A 4,571-nucleotide genomic window follows, 5' to 3' on the forward strand; every position below is an offset into this window, starting at 1 on the left:
GTTCCTAGTGGTGGTATATTACTCTTGTGCCTCCTGTGTCACGCTAAGAGAAAGTCGCAAGGATGATTACACTTAATAAAGGTAATGGACAACTTTTATGCCGTGCAGCGGCATTAAATATTTATAAACATTAATAACGCATGAAACAACATCTTATACCTGATATCGGACATTTAATAGCAATATGCAAATGAGACAACGCTAATAAGTATTTCTGCCAGGTAAAAAATCAAATGAGAAATCGACGGCTCGTCGATCGCGGCAGGTCTCTCGACGGCTTCACCGCATCCTGTCACCGCGCGCTCCGTTCTGCTGCGCGGCGGAGCAGAGGAGAAACCGAGTCGCGACGGGCATTCGGAGGAGCGACAAGTTGACTCGCTCACGAGATCGAGAGAAAGAGAGAGACACCAAGGACGCATTCTCGCAGAGACGTGGTCTCCACCAGGAGCGTTCCTCGATCGCGGATCTCCGCGACGAGATCTACGAGCTAACTCGCGATCCTCGGCCCTACCTCGACGTGCGCGAGCGCGCGCGCGCTGTGTCTCTCGCGGGACTATTCAATATTTTCCCATTACACGATGCGCGCCGCCGTCGACGTACTCCCGCGAAATATAGCCAACTGGTTCCCCAGCTGGACGACTTCATAACTCCTGCGCCGAGTGAATGTCGTGGGAGGCCCATGCCCCGAGGAGGACTGGTTCGGTTCTCCTCCTCCACTCCTTCCTCCTCCTCCTCCTCCGCCGCCTCCTCCTCTTCTTCTTCCTCCAAACCTCCTCTCGCCCTTCCACCTTTTTCTCATCGCGTTCTTTCTTCCTGCATCTCTGCCTTCTTCCACCGTTTCAACGTCCAGCGAATGTTGCACGTGATGATAACGAACGCAGGAATCCCGCAGGAATCTCCGCGCGCGGGATAAAAGGACCCTGACCGCATACGAACAGGCATCCGCGCTAATGGTACCAACACTCCACCGCCGACCTACCGGCTTTCTTTCCCCACCCTCTCTCCCTCCTTTCACCTTTTTTTCCGCGCTCCTTCCCCGATCTTCCTTCTGCCGCTGTTGTTGCTGCTGGTGCTGCTGCTGTTGCTGCTTCCTCCTTCTGCCGAGTTTCTACCGACGGACCACCGTCGTTCTTTCATTTTCCCGCCGTGTCCGCAGATGAGAGATATTTCTCTCAAGTTTGTAAGCGCGTTTATAAATACTTGAGTATCGGTCGATGTTAATGGTTGTCATTTGTGCGCTTTCTTCAATTCACTTTCGTTAGCTTTATTGTTATTGATTATTGTTGGCGGGAAAGGACGGTCAAAGGGACAGTAGAGTTATTGAGTGAATTTATAGACAAGAGATTTTATTTTTGCCTTTATAAAGGATGTAATTTGTAGGTTATACAATAATGATTTGCTCGAAGGGAATGTATCAGATCATGATGCAGCAAATTGCACCAGCTTGATCAACGAAGTTATAATTTTACATCGAATATATTTCCTAATTATGCTTATACATCGGGTAGAGAATGATAGGTATTCTTTTTTTTTTGTTGACGTGAAACAATATCATGAGATTTTGATATCATCATCATTATAGTGTGATATTTGCGAACAATTTGAGAATGAATTGGCCAAGAAGTTTGAATTGCTCTCTCTATTATTGCGCAAGCTCAATCAACTTCCGCCATCGAAATCTCGATCATCCGCCAAAGTGGCGATCCACTCCCGGCGACGCCTCGGCTCGGAGGGATGGTTTACCGTGATAGTAAAACAAATTCTTGTCACGAGAGAGAGAGAGAGAGAGAGAGAGAGAGAGAGAGAGAGAGAAAGAGAGAAAGAGAGACTGCCAACGTTCCGGCAGACAAGAATCTCGGGCAGTCGGACCACTTCTCACGGCGGCCCCTTTGATCTTACCTGACCCACCCACCCCCTCGGTCCCCCACCTCGGCCAACAGACACCAGCAGCCCTTCTCTCCTCCGCCCTCCAGTGAGTTCGGGTTTTTACCCCGACATCGGGGCATCGGGCAGCCGACGACCAACCCTCCTCCTCCGTCTCTCCTCCTCCTCTTCCTTTTCCTTCTTCGCCTCATTCCCCTTGAATCTCCTTGCATTCTCAAAAAGCGTCCTGGAGGCGACCGAGGTGGGTTCATTCAGTTTTACTATTATTACGCATACCGTCACGCGTGCGGCTCGTTTCAACGCCGGAGAATGCAATCCTGGAGCCCGATGCGACTCCGCGCCTAGTAGAGGCGTCGGCTTAATGGAGTCCCCTCGAATGTGCGAGAGACTGATAGAACGAATAAATACGTGTCATTAAAGGGTCCATCGGTCCTTTCCAAGATTTACCTGTCGCGAATGCGGAAAGCAGCGCCTGTCAGTTTTCGCGGAGTCCTCATCGCTCGAGATCAAGATGGCTGCGCTCGCATTAATTTATCGCAATGTTGCGACGAGTAAATCCGATCAATTTATCGATTCTGTCCCCGTTAATGCGAAAACGCCGGCGGCTCTGGCTAATTAGAAATAAAGCGCGCCACCGACAGCGCGATCGACACTTTCTATTGGCGCTCCTTTCGTCGCTCCTTATCGCGTCCTTTGAATCTTTCGCATGGTTCCTCCGTCGGACGAAGTGGAGAGCGATCCCTGTCTACGGTGCTGCGATCTGATACAGGCGACGAAAACATTTAGAGGTTATAAGAGCCCCTGGAACGATAAAATCGGGGCAGCCAGGCGGGCGGAACGACACGCGGCGTGTCGTGCACGAACACACGCGCGTGGCATCCTGATGGGCTTCTCTTCGCCGGCCAGTCCGCACGCGGAGGCGCTCGATTGTCATCCCCGCGCGGTGCATTTCGTATTCCTGAAGCGCAGGTCGGATACGAGCGCTGATATACGCGGAGGCTGCCCGTATCGCTTGCGAGAAGCCGAAAAGAGTCACCGCACTCCTTGTCATTTCTTCCGATTTGCAGTATCGCGGACAGCGTGTAAGCTCAAGTTACTCTAATTACTCGGTTAATCACTTAGAAGCAACGTAGGCCACTTCAACTGAGAAATGCCCTACTTATTTAAATTGAAGCTTAAGTTACATTTAAATTTAAGTTGAAGTTTACTCACTTAAATTCAAGTTGAAATTTTAATTTTAATTAATGTTTAAGTTGAAGTTTAATTCAAGTAAGAGTCAAATTCACGAGAAAACATATCGGGGAAAAAATATAATATCAACGAAGAAATCGAAGGAGAATTCCCGATGATGATTAGAAAGTTTGTTCTTCAATCCAAAAAATTCCTCCACCTCATCCTCGAACGATTTCCGATAAAGAAAGAAAAGACGCACGCGTCGTCCACGTAAATCTACTAATTTATCTTTTTTGCGATCCAGCCAAAGATGGCCCATCCTATTCGTCGTCGTTGTCGTCCACACCGTAGTCGGGATGTAGCCCGCAGGAATGGCTGGAATCCTTTCCGGCTGAACCTGGAGCTCCCCGTCGTCGTCGTCGTCGTCGTCGTCGTCGTTGTAGTGGCTATCCGTGGGAAAGAATATCGGCTGATGTTCGGGACCACACCGTCGAATTATCGGTGTTTTGGCATGTTTAAGGCCCCAACATAGCGCACCCCCTATCCCTCCCGGCTGCCTTCGACTGGACTCGCTCCCTCGGCCTCCTCGCTGCTGTCCTCTTCGCGAAACCAGCAAGGAGAATCTCCGGCGGAATCCGCGTCCCCAACTGTGGGAACGAAATCGCGGTACGGCCATGGCTTGTGGAACAAACGTGTACCAACGTGTCGGTCGACACCCGGATTCCTTTCGTATCCTCCGGCTTTCCCTTTCCATGCAACTTCCGAGAGAGTCCTTCTTCCTTCCCTCCTCCTCTTTCTCCCAGTCGCCTTCCTGATCGATTCTTATCTTCAGATAGTCTTCTCATGCGACGTTCGACGAAATTATTAGCGAGTTTTGGCGAATATTCGGGAGCGGAGGAATAGCTTCTAATTGGCTCGACAGAATTTAAGTTTCCTCGTTGATTCGCGGGAAGAGGAAAAAGAGAGAGGAGCATTTCTCGCGTGGCCGTCCCGAAGAGGCGACAGTCTCGGTGCGTAAGAAACCGGGCTCCCTCTTTGCTCTCTCATCCGTGACGGTCGTAGTGAGTAAGTAAGTCATTGAAGAAGCCGAGGAGCGGATCGGACCACCCTGGGCGATCTCGAGCGATAATCCAGCGGGCACCACCGAGTAGATTTACGTATCGCGTTCGCCACGGGTCCCGGGAGCGATGCGCATTCGTGGATCCTACGAGAGCTTCATTACTTTTTTCTGGATCGGCGCACGATGAATGACTTAATTCCCCGAAGATAGAGACGGACAGTCGCGACGGTCGATATCAGCGACGACGGCGGCGGCGGCGGCGACGGGGAGACGGGCGAGCCGGAGGAAGGCGAGGAAGAAGAGGGTTTCAGGGCGCGTAATACGTGTCCGGCGGTCGCGTTCGCCTTTGCAAGATCGAGAAGCGGAGATGACGCCGTGAGTGGCGTGGCGAATCACTGAGGCACCGCCCGGGAAAATCAACAATTGGACTCCCCTTAATTTGAAAAACACACAC

This window comes from Odontomachus brunneus, unplaced genomic scaffold, assembly GCF_010583005.1.
Source record: "Odontomachus brunneus isolate Ranch 3 - 2012 unplaced genomic scaffold, Obru_v1 Obru_scaffold_005, whole genome shotgun sequence".
In the NCBI taxonomy this organism is placed as follows: Eukaryota; Metazoa; Arthropoda; class Insecta; order Hymenoptera; family Formicidae; genus Odontomachus; species Odontomachus brunneus.